At 39.0% G+C, this 18147-nt stretch overlaps 1 long non-coding RNA gene across 6 annotated transcripts in view; it reads right to left on the reverse strand.

Moving 5' to 3' along the window:
• LOC106018110 (uncharacterized) overlaps positions 1–18147 on the reverse strand; it is a 192351-nt gene that overhangs the window by 41584 nt on the left and 132620 nt on the right. For 5 of the 6 annotated variants that reach the window (XR_011811386.1, XR_011811388.1, XR_001191992.5 and 2 more), the window contains 2 exons: positions 13490–13600; positions 9548–9665 (listed from right to left, as the gene is read on the reverse strand). This is a non-coding gene — a long non-coding RNA (uncharacterized lncRNA). The remainder of the gene's footprint in view (positions 1–9547; positions 9666–13489; positions 13601–18147) is intronic. The other variant, XR_001191991.5, reaches the window with a different exon arrangement.

Consider the following 18147-nt stretch of genomic DNA (forward strand, 5'->3'; position numbering starts at 1 on the left):
TTGGCAATAGAGGCCACAAGTCCAATGACATAATTTTAATTTAGAGTAAAATCCTAGTGTCATTTTGGTAGAATTCAATCTTCAGTAAACATTTATCAGAATAAACCCAGGAGGCCTGATGCTGATCTCACTTGCCTTTCTTATAACTTGGAAGTAGCAATTGAATTATAGTGATGCAAATCAGAATCATATCTTACGTCTGGATGCAAAAATTGATATGGTAAATTGGAAACACTCATGTTGCCAAGCCCAGCAAACATGCAAACATCCAACTACAACATTATACTTTCAGAGATGCCAGGGAATTAAAATTCCTCTCTTTCTATTGGTGTTTCTAACTAAAAGTGAGAACTGCAAACATACAGTACAAAACAAAACCTTTGAGTGGCTGGTAGCCTTTTCCCCATAATTAGCTTGCTCAGAAAGAAAGAGGCAGAGCAATTGCACAGTGCAGACACAAAGTTTTTAATTGTGCCTGGCTTTACAAGGGGCAGCACAGAAAGTGCACAACACCAACACCAGTCACATTATAGATACACATACAGCTTTGTGCACCTCTTCTCCTTTTGGTTTTCTAAATGCACATTGAGCAGCAGGACATATTACTTAAATTAAAGGTTCCTTACGAGGAACTTTCTGTGTGACCAGCTAATAGTGACTCAGCCAGCCCCAGCATCATCTCCAGTTACTTTAATTTAGCTGGAATATATCTACTAGTGCTATAATTTAAAGTAAAATGTAGTTTAAAGCCTGATGATTTGCACAGGAACAGTAATAATCTCATACTCACAGCACTTCCTGCACCTCTTCTATACCATTTCTGTTGTCACCTTTTTACATTAAACACAAAAGGGTTTTCAGTAAACATCAGTGCTAAGTGCTATTCCATTTAAATGGACATAAATTATTCAACTACTGCAATTATTGCAAAAATGTAACTTTTAATTTGAGGAGGAAAAATACTCCCTTAATTGCTACATTCAGTAACTATTCTTTTATACTCACGATGGACTTAAAAGAGAACACCAGAGAAGTGAGGAATCCTGTTGCCAAACACAGCCCCTAAATTACTGGCATGTCTATGGAGCTTTCTACCTTAATGCACTTAGGGGGAATCGCTCATCACTAATGATTTGGAAATACAGACCACATAGATCCTCAATTCAAAGTTGAACAGTAACCTGAGTTTTAAAAAACATGTTATGCTTCCTCCCCCCAATGCACATACAGATGTATAAAAAAAAAAAAAAAAAAAAGCACCACAGTATTAATAACAACAAAATACCATGCCAAGTGCAATGTTTTCCCTGCAAACTCTATCACCTGTTTATTTCTCACCCCCAATACTAACACTAAATTGGGCCTCATGAATTATTCATGAGGGGGCCTTTAATGGGATCATTTTTCCTGGCTAGCACTGACACTAATGCTAAGAAAAATCTCTTGACATTAATCATGGGTTGAAGAAAGTCCCAAACACCTAGTTTTCTTCTGAATGTTCCCTTTCCTCCTCCTATTTAACATGTTACAGAAACCAGTCATTCTGCAGCTCTGTAATGCATGAGTGCGGGCATGGGAGGGTAGAAGGAAAGATGGAAAAGAGATATCTTTTGTCTTTTGAAGTTGGAAAGAGAATCTGTGGCATTAGGATTTTCACTCTGAGGTCTGGTCCAGCTCACATTAAATTTAAATGAAAGTTTTCCATTGTCCATTGCCAGTCCCGGACAGCAGAAGCAAGTCCCAGAGCCCTGCTTTTTTAGCACATATGCGTAACTTTTCTGAAGGAAATGGAAATATCTGCTTGAAAAAGACAAGAAAAATATGAATCTACAACTACACTATTTTAGATAAAATGTCTTGAGTTGATTAAAGCCCTTTTTTTCTCTGTTATTTTATAGCTATTCTAATGATGAAGTGATTCAGGGTATTTTCCAGGACTGATTACAAGAGTACAATGGGTCTGGTCCTGCAATTGCAAATACAACCATTAATAGAGGCATAAGAAGCCAAAACTAGGTATTGGCAGATCCTAAAGACAAAGTTGTTTTTAATTTATGCAGAAAGACAATTCCTGCAAAATATTATCCAAATTACAGTCCCTTGCCAAAAGAAAAATCTCTTTAAGGCGCCCTGATATAAAAAAGAAGCTATGTTAGAGAACTGTGAATTGCAATCTAAAACACAGTTTATTAGCTAGGGCCATATGATAAGGATATCCATCCACAGCCCCCTCCCCACACACTCCTTTGGTCATACTGATAAGACTACTAACTTTCCTTATTTTTTGAAAATAAAATAGCTAAAAAGCAATACATTTATTTATTTATTTACTTATTTATTTATTTATTTATTTATTTTCAGTTGTGGCTTTTTGACATCTATAATGGTTTTGTGTCTAAATCTGACAACATTTGTAACAAACTGAAGTGACTGTTACTGCTGGAATGTGTCCTGGAGGCTTTTTCTGTCAGAGGAGATGACAGTAACTTTTCCCATGCAGATTAAGCTAGTGTTTACAGATTTGCCCTCGGTGTGCATTTTTATCCAGCTGCGATCAAGTAACACTGCCTGATGAGTGCCAGACAGATCTCCTGATACGAAGGGCTTACACGCCCATCACTTCTGCACAGAACATGGTTCTAATCTGGACACCACAGCAAAGATCAGTTATTATTGGATTTTTGTTTTGCCTTCATTTGTATACCAAAGCAGAGTATTCACATGAGAATGTAAAAAGCTTAAATGTTTAAAAATCACGTTGCCATTTTACACAAAATAGTGCAATGTGGACTTAAAATTTTTTGTTCAGCCTTTATGTTCCCTACACTGAGCCCTAACTGAGAATTTTTAAACAAGAAGCAATAGATTAGGTGTTTTCACAATTTAAAATCTAAGATTTCCTTTTTTTTTTTTTCTTTTTTTTTTTTTTTTTAATTCCCTGTTGAATATCTTTAGCATGCATGGTGTACATACTAATATGTGATATGGCAAACTACAGGCTCAATAGCATATAACCTTTTCCCAGTCAGTGAAAGTGTGAGGTCAAGAGGTTGTTTGCCTTTGTGGGACCTGAAGCTACACAAATTACAAAGATACCTTGAAAAGTACCAGTGGTTGCATATTGCTTTCTCAGAACTCCTAGCTGTTCAAGCTGAGAGGGAAGAAGCTCTATTTTCTATATCTGAATTCCTGTTTAGAACCTCTAATTCATGAAAGGATAAGAGGAAAAAAAAAAAAACCAACAACAACAAAACAAAACAAAACAAAACAAAAACAAAAAAACCCACCATCCTTTGAACTTGAATTTAAAACACATTTCTAAATATTAGTAACATTAACATTAGCATTGCTTAAAGTATTAGCAACTTATTTCACAATCACTGTGTTTTCAAACTGTTACTAAAAACACACAAATATGCAAAAGTAACCCTTGTAAAAGGAGTGCTTGGCTTTGTGGATCAGATTCTGCTCTTTTATCAGCATTTTCACTGCTTTCACTGACCAGGTGATCCATATTTATATTGGTATATGTGAAAACAACACTTGCCATTTAGTTTCCAGTTTGCTTCAAAATGCCACACAATTCATAGATCTTTCCTGTTCTTGTTCTAACTCTTGCACATGCAAGTATTAAGAAACCAGTCCTCTATCCTGTGCAACAGCCAGCTCTGTATTATCTAATGATCCTTACAAATCACAAGGCAGCTTGCTCCAGAAGGCAGCAGTCAGAAGGTGCACACTGAAAAATATATATATATATTTCAATGCTTCCTACCAATAGCTGCTGTAGATCATTTTAATACTGACTATACATGAATTTTTGTGCTTATGGCACTGAAGCTGCAGAAAACAGTGAAAAAACTGATTCCAGAATCTGGTGCATAAAATCAGTAATGTCTAGAGAGTATTTTTATTTCTTTCTGACTACGTTATCAAAGTGTGAACTTGTAAGCTCCAGGGAACACTAAGTTGTACAAAACCTCTCACCTTTGGGTCAGAGGTTCAGATCTGGACAGGTCCTTGGTGACTGAAAGTCATTACCAGCTGACGGCTTTCTGGTGATCTACACAAAACATGCTGGTGGGCTCATCCAGATTCAGTGGGCATATCACACAGCACACCACTACAATTTGTTCTCTTCTTGGCAGTTGTAGCTGAGAAACCAGGAAATAAATGGGCATAACTCCTCCTCCCCCAAACCATTACTTTCATTCAACTGGCAGGGTATAACAAAGGAACTTAGACTTGGAAACAGCAAGGATAGAGAATACTCAGTGATTTTACTCACTATTTAATTCATAAATTACAATATATAAACAGCAGGCCATGCCAGTTGCAAGCTGCTCTTTTTTGGAGGCACAATTTGATGCCAAGCCATCCCAGGTGATAAGAACAAGCTTGCAGCCTCCCTTCCAATAACCTCCCTGAAGAGAAGAAAAATGCTGTAAAGGCAAACAGTCAGCAATGAAGAACACTGGCTAAGAATAAAGCCCATGTCTTTTCTCCCACTACTAACCCAGCCCTGTGATTTTTCCTCTGCTCTGAACAGCTTGGAACAAGCAGAGCACAGGTATAAGGGAGGTTTCTCCAGGGTGTGTCTGCACCCATATCATAGGATGGGGTAACAGGCACAGAAACCCCAAGAAACCTGTTGCAGACTTCTTCCATCATCAGCTACAGCTGAGCCTACACTCTAAATGTTGTATATATACTGTGGACTCATTATATTTGTTCATAATATATATATGTTTATTTATATAGAATCATAGAATCATAGAATATCCCGAGTTGGAAGGGACCCATAAGGATCATCAAGTCGAACTGGCACCGCACAGTCTACCCAAAAGTTTAGACCATGTGACTAAGTGCACAGTCCAATCGCTTCTTAAATTCAGACAGGTTTGGTGCAGTGCCTACTTCACTGGGGAACCTGTTCCAGTGTGCGACCACCCTCTCGGTGAAGAACCTCTTCCTGATGTCCAGCTTAAACTTCCCCTGCCTCAGCTTAACACCATTCCTGCAGGTCCTATCACTGGTGATTAAGGAGAATAGGTCACCTGCCTTTCCACTCCACCTCACGAGGAAGTTGTAGACTGCGACGAGGTCCCCCCTCAGCCTCCTCTTCTCCAGGCTGAACAGGTCCAGTGTCCTCATCCATCTTCCCCTCTAGGCCCTTCACCATCTTCGTCACCCTCCTCTGGACACTCTCCAACAGTTTAATGTCCTTTTTGTACTGTGGTGCCCAGAACTGCACACAGTACTTGAGGTGAGGCCGCACCAGCGCAGAGTAGAGCGGGACAATCACCTCCCTCGACCGACTAGCAATGCTGTGCTTGATGCACCCCAGGATACAGTTAGCCCTCCTGGCTGCCAGGGCACACTGCTGGCTCATATTCAACTTGCTGTCAACCACAACCCCAGATCCCTCTCTGCATGGCTGCTCTCTAGCGTCTCGTCACCCAGTCTGTACGTATAGACAGGGTTGCACCGTCCCAGGTGCAGGACCCGACACTTGCTTTTGTTAAACTTCATGTGGTTGGTGATCACCCAGCTCTCCAATCTGTCCAGGTCTCTCTGCAAGGCCTTTCCACCCTCATCCAAGTCCACAACTCCTCCAAGTTTGGTGTCGTTGGAAAATTTGTTCAAAACACCCTCTAGTCCTACATCGAAATCATTTATAAAAACATGGAAGAGGACTGGCCCTGAAATGGAGCCTTGAGGGACCCCACTAGTGACCATCCGCCAGCCAGATGTGGCCCCATTTACCAAAACCCTTTGAGCCCTTCCTGTCAGCCAATTGAATATATGAATATATATATATATATATATATATTCTGCATATATGAATAGGAATCTTATTGGCTGACAATAATTTGGCTATTCTATAAAACCTGAAACTAAGTTCTTGTATTTTAAAAGGAGATATTAGTTATAACATATCATCTCACAAATAACTAATGGAAAGCCTAACAATTTCTGATACTCAGTTATAACTTGTCACGTTCGTAATATTCATTGAACCTATAAGGAGGTTCTGAATTCTAACCAGATTTTGCAAAACACAAATTAAGTTGCTCTTTGGCTACAGTTATAAAATACAGAAACTTGGAAGACTGCTTTCCTTTGAAAATTTTCTGTGGTTGTACTGAAAATTCAGTATCATATGATCATATGATTGTGAGTAATACTTTAAACAGACAATAACACTTACGGACCACATTGTAAAAGAATTGTGGCTAGCTAACTAAATACATTAAAAAGCTGGCTTTAAAGCACACTAGTATCCCTTTTTACTCTATCTGAGGGCAACAAAGTCAAGCAATCTGCCTAAACAGCCTTACATTCATTTCAGAACTTTTTTTTCCTCTGTAACAACTGTACCCATTTAGATCCCCATTAATGTTAAAAATTAGGTGAATCTTTTTTAATTTTTTTTTTTGAGCCATTTTCTCTGTAAATTAATTAATTATTTAAGGAACTCAATTAATGACAGTTTCAGCTCTGAAAAAATAAAATTTTGCATTACTATCTGATTTACTACAAAATCCACCTATAGGAGGTAATCAGAGGTGTCGTCCATCTAAGGATCTGGCCCAGAATCATCTTTTTCTTCTTAAAAAAAATAAAAAATTGTCAGGAGCAGTGCATAAGTACATACCTTTAATTCATTTATTTCTTCATCCATCTCAACAAACATTGGATTTTATCTTTTAGTGCACAAAAAAAAAAACTGCACAGAGATTTTTTATAGCACTTATTGATTCAGAAGGATTTGCTGTAATATTTAATGTTTGATTTGCTGGGGAAGATGTGTTTTTTCGCAGTCACCTGTTATTCATTTAGCTAGGTGCTTGTATGAGCTTTGCACTTTTTAAAATCCTTTTCAGGAGACTTAATTTTCACCTGCGTATATACTAGCTGACAGCTTCGTGTTCTTCACTGTACTGACAAATAAACCAAGAATGCCTGTACTCAATTCATTATAAACATTTCGTAAGCATCCCATAAAGATTACTTCTGAACACTATGGCTGAGGATAGATATGAGCTGCTTTTCCCTGTGATGAAAGGCCAGTGTCGGATCAAATGAGCCATCCAGGCCCTAAAATGGCTTTACAGAAATAGTTTTAATCTCTTCATTGTCCGACTTCACGGCATGGTAGTGCTGCCCTTAAATAAAACTTACATAAAAATGGTTAGTACAGCTCGTTAGAAAATGTGCTTGAAGTTTAGAATCACGTATCATTGTTTATACAGATGACTATTTGGAATAGACTTCAATAGAATCTGACTTTACTAGCAAAGGAGAAGGCTTTGGCAATAGCATACAGTGATCAGCAACAGCAACTCATATTTTCCAACTGAGATCAATGTGGCCTTTAATCCATTAATGCAGACCTAAATATCACCAGACAGATATGAATAGATGACAGTGAAAATATGAGAAAGAAAAGTCTGGAGACTTGTTTCATATTCCAATTCATTTTAGTACTCTACAGGAAAGCAGCCTGTTTCTACACTTTCAATTAGCATACCCTAGATATGAACGAAAATACTTCTTTTCTCCTAACATAGATGCTTTTTTGTTCACCCATTTTGAGCCTGTGTTCATAGAATTGGATTTCTACAAAAATCCTTGGGAGCATTTTAGCAATGCATCTTTTTGAAATGTCAAGGAATGGGTTTGTTTGGAATGGAAGGTTGCTGACAATCACTCCAAGTCATTCAGATGCCAATTTAGATATTTAAATACTAATGCCAGGCTGGGGGAAGGGAGGAGGAAAACCCCAAAACAACAAAAACACAACCCAAACTTAAAAAGCTCCCAGCTCTGTGCATATTAAATTAAACTAAAAATAAAGATGACGGCAGTATCTGCAAGCAATTTGGGTGGTCAGAAGAGAATGGTACCCTCTGGTTTGAAAACAGTGTTTAGTGTTTGCACTGTTCTTACTTGTCAAAATAAATTTGGACAGGGTTCCTATTTCCTGAATTTACTGAAGCTTTTCATTCTTTAAATTTCTAATGTGGTATGTCACATCTTACTGTATTTCATGGTGTCACATTGCATTATTTTGCATCACTGTCTCTGAAGTTGATGAAACACAACACAACAGTACATGACAAAAAGGAATAAGCTACTCGTTATACAAAATTTTGTAATTCAGTATTTGTTAGACGCTGTGGTCATTGCAGATAATCTTGAACTTTTAATATTTGTACCTTCTTGGTGAGCTAGTGAGAAACCTGTTCAAATTACTGGTTTATTGAAAAGCAAGCCCCCTCTCTTGGGAAACACAGGGTTGTCATTATTTACTTGGTATCAGAGTATGCTGCTGCTGCTTTTCAACCTCTGCATTGTTAATTTATAATGATTAGAATGAGATTTGAGACATACTAGGGTAGAGAATTTCTCAGAACGCAATAATGAGAGTATTCATTTGAGACAGCATTAAAGGCACAATATGACTGTTTTGATTTTAGAGCACAAATACAGCACATATCCTTGGGACTATTTCCATTCATTATGATTAAACCATGTCACTCAGTAGAAACAGAACTGAGTTCTCCTCCCTCCCCTCCGTCCTTATTGTTCTTGCTGATATCAATGCCATAAAACTGAAGATTTATAACCTAACAATTGTGGTCTGCTTAAGAAAAGAGAATATTTACACTTTGAGAAACACATCAACTTACTGTTACAAAATATTAGAATCTATAGTCCTCACCAAAATAAATAAATAAAATTCTACCCTTACTGCAAGTGTAATTCTTGTCTGAGAAGAAACAGACGAACATAAGAATTTAATAGCAATCATGATGGGTCATCATGACAATTGTTTGGTCTATGTGCTGTGAAAACTTTAAAACTGGAAAGTACTGGAGGAACTTCCAAAAATTTGTACAAATATACAGAATGGAAACAAAATGCCACAAATCAGAGTCTGTCTGTCTTTCAGTTAAATTGATTTACTTCTGAATGTGTTTTTTGAGTGGATGTGACTCAAGGTGTTTGTGTACTACCCAATTCTGATTTAAAATTTTTGCTGTGACACAACTAACTTGCTGTAAAGAAGTACAGCAGTTTTATTTCTTTTCATTCCATTGTTCTAGTCCATTGCAAGACATGGGCTATTGTTGCTGTTTTCCTCTGAGAATAGATAAACTAAATATATCATGCAGTATTTGTATTATATTAAGGAGGCTACGTTAGAAAATATATCCAATAGTACAAGCAAAAATGTGCCAGAAATTGTAATAACCCAAGCAAAGGACTATGAAGCAAGACTACCTGAAAAACAGAACTCAGAGCTGAGCAGGAGTCAAGTTCAAGCACGTGCCAGCACATGAATCCCATCACATAAACCCACCTAATAAATCGATCTGAGTCCTGTGTTTACTCCCACACTCCTGTACTTATGGCTCTGGTGTCTAGAAACCTCCTCTCCATTTCTTGTCCAAATTTATCTAGCCAATTTATGTTCATTTGATCCCATGTCAAAATTACCATTTAATTTCACAAGCTTTTCTTTCTCCCCAGGATTTACCTCATCATATATTTACAGACACCAATTGTATCTGCTCTCAACCTTTGCTTTGTCAGGCCCAGCTTCTTTTCAGATAGTTGTCCTTTTCTTTGATCACCACACTAGTCACCCTTTGTACCTGTTTCAAGAATAAATAAGTAAATAAATTAAAATTTGCACCACAGCCATAGGGATTCAGAATTTCAGATGATGTTTAACAAGCACCTTGGTTGACGGCATATATACTCTCCTTGCTTCATAAAAATAGTTTCCTCAATATATCTTTAAATTGCATTTTCCCTTTACGTAGTCTAAGTGCACTGGTAGTTCACAGTAATTCTGTGATTGACTGTTGCAACTAGGTAGTTTTCCTCTCTGTCACTTCGCACTGATGATCCTACAGTTCATAGCAGATACTTTTCATTAGTTCTGAAGTGCATGACCTTGCAGCACATGACTTTAAATTCCATCCCATTTCTATTACCCCAGACTTCAAGGTCATTTAATTCTTCCTGTATAACATTCCAATCCTCCACTGTATTCATGACATCTCCCAGTTTTGTATCATCAGCAAATTAATTAGTACACTCCTACTTTTTCTGCCTAGGTCATTAAGGAAAATATTAAATAAAATTAATCCCCAGACCAATCCTAAAGGAACTCCACTAGTAACTTTCCTCCAGAGAGAGAGACAAATCCTTTCAACATAACTTGCTCTTGTCTCCTTTTCAGTCATTTTACTTATATTTTAGTCCTGGTACTTGTCCTTATCTTTTCCAATTTAACTAATTATTCCCCATGTAGTAATGTATCTAACACTTTAATAAAGAACAGATAGGTTGAATCTACTACATTTTCTTTGTCTCAAAAATCAAGTTGTCATTAAAATAAAAAAGGTAAGATAAGTTTATCTGCATGATTTTTTTTTAATGAATTCATGTTTCATTTAGTCCATTTTTTTCCTATTTTAACCTTATTTTTATTCTCAAAGTCTTCATTTAATTTTTGGGTCACACCTAGACTATCTTTAATTTCTACTCTATCCTCTATGCACAGTGATTCTCTTGTGTTTTCCCCTCCTCGCACAACTGAAAAAGCTTTTCCAAAAGCTGTTTAATTTGGTTTGCAGTGTCTAACTCTGCTCAACTTTTCTCTGATACAGTTCTCTGTATCACTATCCTTATGAAGTGCTAAGATATACCTTTTATTTGCTAGCCTGTCCTTCCCCTGTGGCCATTCCTTGATGAGTTTTTATCATTTCTTGTAAAATGTATGAGGTAGAAATTTATCTGAAGGCATACAGTCCCACATGTTAGTTCACCTGGCTGGAGTAACATCACCTTGTTGGTTTAGTAATTGCCTAGTAAAGAAATAACTTGAGTGAGAAATAACTGAACCTTCCTGTTAGTGGCATTCATTTTCTTGTGTAGGCTGGGCAAAATAGTCCTCCACAAAATAAAATAAACAATAGATTTCGTCATATATTTCAGGGACTGAAATGACAGAGCTGCATCTCTAAAGGCTGTTGGTTGATGTCACTCATCCTTGCAGATGGTAGCACATTTGTTAGGACAGGCAAGAGCTCAATACAATCCTAGATGGCAGGAAACATCTAGTAGGCATGTCAGAGAAAGGTTACTTCTCGTAAAGCCTTCCTAGTGGTATTTGACTTGATACAAACCCTGTAGAGCTCGTTCATGCACCAGATTGCATAGATGTTCCTCTAGAGAATTCTGGAATGTATCTGAATAGGGCATAACTGTTTCAAGAGGCCTCTGGCGAGTATCCGTTTGCTCTTATGCAACCTTGTATGGATGCAAAAGAGTGTGGAGGACCTATGAGCAGAGCAAGCACAACACTTCAGAGCAGTGTGTGGAAGAGTGTGTGGTTTTGCATGGGGGCTAAAGGTGCCAACCAGAAATAGGAGCCATGAAATCAAAAATCAGTATCTCTGGGCATTAAAATTCATGAAGATTTTGTCCTTTAGAATTGTTTTCTCCTATGTTTGTGTTTCTCCCCACAGTGTTGTTAGGCCTATTGTCTTAACTAATTTGTGCATATTTACATTCAGCATATTCTCCCACGTTCTCCATATTTTCCTTTACATAGTTGCTGTCCTGAATGGTCCTATAAGATTTCTGTCACTGATCAAAATCTGTTGTCTTCCAACAGTACCTCTAACTCAGTGATGATTTCAAGCTTCTTCTGCAGTCAGAAATATCAGTATAAGATGCATTACATATGTTCTATGTGTCAAAGTTAAAACAGCCAAATATGAGAGAATGAATTGGGGGGGGGGGGGGTGAAGGGAAGGGAAAGGGAGCCTCTACAAAGGTTCTGTTATTTCTTTTAGCATATTCTGATGTTTTAAAGATTATACTTGACTTCCAGTTATATATATGTGTAAGAAAAGACCCTGCATATTAATACCATGTTCTTAAAATACGGGACAGCCAGTGTACTACAGTTCAAAGGGAGGGATCTCATTATAAAAACACAGAATCAGTCATGCTGGCTAGACCTAACTTTCCATAACTGTTTCTTGGCTCCAGCATCGGTGATTAGCTAGAGAAAAGCAGAGACAGTGGCATGCACTAAGTATTTTTTCCCCAGTTTCTCCTTCCGCACTCTGGATATTACTGACTTAGGAACTTAGGAAGATCAGTGTTGCCTCCAGGTCATCTAGTTTAAGAACCACCAATGGACCAAAATTTCATGACTCTGCCTTGTTGTCTTTTCAACCTATTTATACTTTTATCCCTCACATCTTCCTGGAGAAGTAAAGTCCACAGCTGAGAGCATTTTCTCAATTTTAAACATAAAATGCTCATGTGGTTTGGGAGCCCTGAATCTCGTACTGTGAGAAATAGTGATGATTCCCTGTTCACATTCTGATATCATTCGTGTGGTTTCATAGTTTTGTCTTATCTCTCTTCTGACATCTTTTGCAAGGTAAAGAGTCCTAATCTACCTAAACTCATTCAAAAACAGTTCCATTCTTCCTTGAAATCCTTTCCCACCTCTCCTCTGTCTTTTTGGAGATGGGATGATCAATACCAAACACTACATTCACAACATCATGGTGTTACAGTAGGTTTATGCAGCAGCAGAGTCCTTTTGATTTTTTTTTCCTGTTTCTTGCCCGTAATGCTTAACAGCCAATTTGTAAATTTGACCACTACTGATGTTTTCAGAGAATCATCAATATTGACTCCAAGACCTTTTAGTTGAACATTTTGGAAGTCATTTTTGCATAGGATTACGTGTATTTTTTCTCCATACGTATTAGGACACATTAATGGGCACCAAAGATGGAATTCAATTTCCCAAACAGGCATCTAATGTCACAGCAGAGTCAAGCCTGTGTTTTACTTCTGCTACTCTCACATGGATATGTCAGGCACCCTAGGGACTCTAAAATTACTCTAGATATCTATTTGCAAGCAACTGGCACATACCCTGAATGTCACATACCATTTTGTCACCCAGTCAGACAGGAAATCCTACTTCAGGCCTTGATAGACATTAGCAGATCTATCAACCTTGAAAACTTTCGTATCGTCTGGTAACAGTGGCACTATCTGAATAATCCCTCATCCTTTATAATAATTATTTATGCATTTACAGACTGTACAAATCCTCTATGACTCCATTAGCAACCTCTCTTCATTATGAAAATAGTTATTTTATTCCTGCCTGCTGTTTCCTATTTTTATTCAGAACATATTCAAGCCATTTTCTCTAACCTCTTAAGAACTTAGTTACTTAAAGATCTTTTGGGTGAGGGAACCTTCATATGGCTTTTCAAAAACACAGATATAGCATCTTGATCACACAGTTGTAACTCACATTTTTCTCTGAGCTCAAATAAAATTGTATTCGTTCTTACAGAGACTGTATTCATACTTATTAATCTACCTGTTACCACAGCTAAGCTTCAGCAATTTCGCGTTTGAATTCTACCTGGAAAAATATCATCCAATCTTCACAATTAGGTCCTGTTGATTTCATCCAATTTGTTCCAAAATCTTTTCTTTAGACTCCTCAGTTCAAAATAGCTTCTTATATTCACACCTGGAAGAGAAGAACATCCTGATATCCTTAATGCTAAATATTAACTTAAAACTTTGATTTATCTTTCCTGCTTTGAACTTATGTTACTTAGATGTTACATTTATACTTTCAACATTGAGCAACATCCAGGAATTCCTTTCAGGACATTCAACAGACTCTGCTGTACCCCTTGTACAGACAGAGAAGATGAACAGAACATCAACAAGGTTTAGCACACCTCTCCAGTACAACATTCAGGTCACAACCTTCCAGACAGATCTTTCTTCTTTACAAAACACTCCCAGCATACACCTAGTATTGATATTAGAATTAATTCAAGAAAAATTAAATCAAATCAAATATGTGGATAAACAGGAAACATCAATACAAAAAGGAGGACTAAGGAGACTAAGGAATCTCCATCCTTTACTGGATGCGGGGGGAAACTTAGTTACAAGAGATGAGGAAAAGGCGGAGGTGCTTAATGCCTTCTTTGCCTCAGTCTTTAGTGGCAATACCGGTTGTTCTCTGGATACCTGGTACCCTGAGCTGGTGGAAGGGGATGGGGAGCAGGATGTGGCCCTCACTATCCACAAAGAACTGGTTGGTGACCTGCTACGGCACTTGGATGTGCACAAATCGATGGGGCCGGATGGGATCCACCCAAGGGTACTGAGAGAACTGGCAGAGGAGCTGGCCAAGCCCCTATCCATCATTTATCAGCAGTCCTGGCTATCGGGGGAGGTCCCAGTTGACTGGCGGCTAGCAAATGTGACGCCCATCTACAAGAAGGGCCGGAGGGCAGACCCGGGAAACTACAGGCCTGTCAGTTTGACCTCAGTACCAGGGAAGCTCATGGAGCAGATCCTCTTAAGAGTCATCATGCAGCACTTGCAGGGCAAGCAGGCGATCAGGCCCAGTCAGCATGGGTTTATGGAAGGTAGATCCTGCTTGACGAACCTGATCTCCTTCTATGACAGAGTGTCACGCTGGGTGGACGAGGGAAAGGCTGTGGATGTGGTCTACCTTGACTTCAGCAAGGCTTTTGACACCGTCTCCCATAGCATTCTCCTCAAGAAACTGGCTGCTCTTGACTTGGACTGGCGCACGCTTCGTTGGGTTAGAAACTGGCTGGATAGCTGGGCCCAAAGAGTCGTGGTAAATAGAGTCAAGTCCAGTTGGAGGCCAGTCACTAGTGGCGTCCCCCAGGGCTCAGTGCTGGGGCCGGTCCTCTTTAATATCTTCATCGATGATCTGGACGAGGGCATCGAGTGCACCCTCAGTAAGTTTGCAGATGACACCAAGTTAGGTGTGTGTGTCAATCTGCTCGAGGGTAGGAAGGGTCTGCAGGAGGATCTGGATAGGCTGCACCGATGGGCTGAGGTCAACTCTATGAAGTTTAACAAGGCCAAGTGCCGGGTCCTGCACCTGGGGCGCAATAACCCCAAGCAGAGCTACAGGCTGGGAGATGAGTGGTTGGAGAGCTGCAGAGAAGGACCTGGGAGTGATGGTGGATAGTTGGCTGAATATGAGCCAGCAGTGTGCTCAGGTGGCCAAGAAGGCCAACGGCATCCTGGCTTGTATAAGAAACAGTGTGGCCAGCAGGGCTAGGGAGGTGATCGTCCCCCTGTACTCGGCTCTGGTGAGGCCGCACCTCGAGTACTGTGTTCAGTTTTGGGCTCCTCGCTACAAGAAGGACATCAAGGTGCTTGAGTGGGTCCAGAGAAGGGCAACAAAGCTGGTGAGGGGCCTGGAGAACAAGTCCTATGAGGAGTGGCTGAGGGAGCTGGGCTTGTTCAGCCTGGAGAAAAGGATGTTCAGGGGTGACCTTATTGCTCTCTACAGATACCTTAAAGGAGGCTGTAGCGAGGTGGGGGTTGGCCTGTTCTCCCACGTGCCTGGTGACAGGACGAAGGGGAATGGGCTTAAGTTGCACCAGGGGAGTTTTAGGCTAGATGTTAGGAAGAACTTCTTTACTGAAAGGGTTGTTAGACATTGGAACAGGCTGCCCAGGGAAGTGGTGGAGTCACCATCCCTGGAGGTCTTTAAAAGACATTTAGATGTAGAGCTTAGGGATATGGTTTAGTGGGGACTGTTAGCGTTAGGTCAGAGGTTGGACTCGATGATCTTGAGGTCTCTTCCAACCTAGAAATTCTGTGCTTCTGTGATTCTGTGATTTTTCTTGATAAACCTACTCAGTCTTACTATAAGACAGAAGTAAATAACAATTTTCAGTATGTCACCAACCTTATTGTTTTTGATGTAATTATCTGTGAAAGATCTTTTTCCTTCTTCATGAAGCACTATCAGTTTTACATGTATTCAGTGCTAGTCATTCAATGTCTGTATTACGAATTAAAAACATAAGAAAAAATTTTCTGCTCTTCAGAAGGATGTAAAAAGCCTGTTAATTATGTATCAGCCATGAGCATGCAACTGTAGACATAGAGTTAAAAAGAAGTTTCATGATAGACGTATCATTTTCTGAATCAAATGGATATTTAAATCTCAGTTGTCTCAAGAAAGGAGAATAGAGTGTCTAATATCTCACTGAAATGAACAATAGTGTGCACTTGCGGAAGGAGAAAGAAAATTGCTTGGACAGGTAATATGAATTCCAGACGTGCTAGTGATTGCTTTGCTTTGCCATTTCTGAAGCGTCAAGTTTTCAAATCAGCATAATTCACCTCTAATTAATAGTACCAATACCCTAAACCCATTTTTTTTTCTGCAATTGCTTTTTCATGTGTCTTTTCCTTATGTTCTCACCCTAAGACAGTATGTAGGCTTGTGAGGCCTACAACCACACATTCATAGTTCAGCAACATTTATAGTTCAGCAAAGACCTTAAGCCGTGCTTTTCAAGTTTTATTAAAAACAAGTTGCAGTTCCATACTGATTTTCCTGCTGTGCATACAAAAATGCCAAAAGCATGTTTGGGGTATATTAACAAATTTCAGCAGCACAAAACCAATCCTACATGTTGCAGATAATTAAACCATCTGAAATAGTTTTGGAAAGGTGGTTTCTTTTGTGATCTGTGAGTAATTCACTTTCATGGACACATATGCATTCTTAGAACTGGCTAGGGTAATTTACACATTACAAGGCTTCTAGATATAGTTGGCCACTTATCCAGTGCTAATAAATTGAAAATGTGTGTGCATGATTTAAAAAAGAAAGGAAGATGTGAATGTAATGCAGGTAATTGCTGAATTACAGTTCTGCTTCTGACAGCTAAAGATTACATGAATAGAGCTATCTGGAGGACACAAGTTACTTTGCATCAAGTTTCAAAATATTGATTTTTCTTCTAACTGTTTGAAAACAATTATATGACTATTTTTGAGAAAATGCTTTATGTTAAAATGTCTGTTTTTAGGCAAAATGATTCTACACATTCAAGTCTGAGTTTGTATGTGGGGAGGGGTGCAGGACCATATTTTCTTTCTGCATACATAATGGACTTTAGAGGGACCGGGGGGGGGGGGGGGGGGGGGGGGGGAAGGAGAGGATGTGAAAAAAGCCTATAAAACCAAGGAAGATTTTGTTGCAAAATGTTTCACTTTCAAAAAAAAAAAAAGACGGCTTTCTTGTTAAAAACTTTTCTGCTATAGCCCATTTCTACCGGTATTTCCATCTCACTAGTCACTGACTTAATTGATGTATCATTTCCAATGCCTAACTTTACAAAACTGTACTTCTAAATTGAACCTCTGCAGGTTCACAAAGAGCTTCAGTTTCGAAGAGCTCTCTACTTCAGAGAGAAACCTCTTCCTTTATCAAGGTTTCATTCCTGACTGCCAGTACCAGATATATTGCAAGTTTTGTTACAAAGTCTATGGGAAAAACAGAAAGCCTGAGAGCTTCTAAAAGAGGTGGAAGTTTGGGAGAGAAATGGAAACATGTTTGAAGAGTACTGGAGAGCTTTATTGTGGCAGGTATAAGCAGGTTATCCAGCAAATAGCTTTCTCATCTTGCCTTGCTCTTGCAACCCCTCTATTTTTTCTAGATCTGTTTGATATTGAATTTCTCCCATCACAATCATTTTCACAGAATCACAGAACTGAAGGGGTTGGAAGGGACGTTGAAAGATCATCGAACCCAATCCCCCTGCCAAAGCAGGTTCCTTACAGCAGGCTGCTCAAGTAGGTGTCCAGACGAGCCTTGAGTATCTCCAGAGAAGGAGACTCCACAACCTCCCTTGGCAGCCTGTTCCAGCGCTCCATCACCCTCACTGTGAAGAAGTTCTTTTGCGTGTTAGTGTGGAACTTCCTGTGCTCAATTTTGTGGCCATTATTCCTTGTCCTGTCCCCACAAATGACTGAAAAGAGGTTGACCAAATCCCTGTCTACCATTTTTCAGATGGACATGTAAAAAAAATATAAACCTAGATTTACAACCCTCAAGCAGGAAGAAATTTCTTTACATATGAGCAAAGGTTTCCGTCTGCACTTTAATGATGGAAATCTGGAGAAACATCCATGAGTTGAGTCAAGTCACAAAGTTATGAAACAGGTGTAAAGGTTTGGAGACATGACTCAGCAGTTATATATTCCTGTTCAAAC

This window comes from Anas platyrhynchos, chromosome 9 (genome assembly GCF_047663525.1).
Source record: "Anas platyrhynchos isolate ZD024472 breed Pekin duck chromosome 9, IASCAAS_PekinDuck_T2T, whole genome shotgun sequence".
In the NCBI taxonomy this organism is placed as follows: domain Eukaryota; kingdom Metazoa; phylum Chordata; class Aves; order Anseriformes; family Anatidae; genus Anas; species Anas platyrhynchos.